This window comes from Penaeus monodon, chromosome 28, assembly GCF_015228065.2.
Source record: "Penaeus monodon isolate SGIC_2016 chromosome 28, NSTDA_Pmon_1, whole genome shotgun sequence".
In the NCBI taxonomy this organism is placed as follows: Eukaryota; Metazoa; Arthropoda; class Malacostraca; order Decapoda; family Penaeidae; genus Penaeus; species Penaeus monodon.
Window position 1 is genome coordinate 26,858,452 of NC_051413.1, and position 318 is coordinate 26,858,769.

The 318-nt window shown below is 49.7% G+C and overlaps 1 pseudogene; it reads left to right on the plus strand.

Moving 5' to 3' along the window:
- Nucleotides 1-26: 26 nt before the first annotated feature.
- LOC119591452 overlaps nt 27-318 on the plus strand; it is a 6,083-nt pseudogene continuing 5,791 nt past the window's right edge.

Genomic DNA, 318 nt, shown 5'->3' on the forward strand with positions numbered 1-318 from the left:
CAAGTGACTGGAGTCTACGAGATTTTTACTATGGCAGAGAAAGTGCCAGGGGTCGCTAGGCGGAGAGTGGCACCGGTGGGGAGGAGTGCCAGCAGGCGGAGGCCCTTGGTAGTGTGATGTTGAGGGGGACCAAGAGCCAAGAAGAAGACACTGCGCAGGAGGAGAGCGAAAGAAAGGTAGGTCTCGTTACTGAGTTGTATGAACCGGAGGCACTTTTTGCTTATAGAGTACAAATTTGGCGGTTGCTTGGGTTTTTTATTAGTATAGACGTGTAAGTATTTTAAATGTGTATGCGTTCACAGGCAAGTATGGGTGACC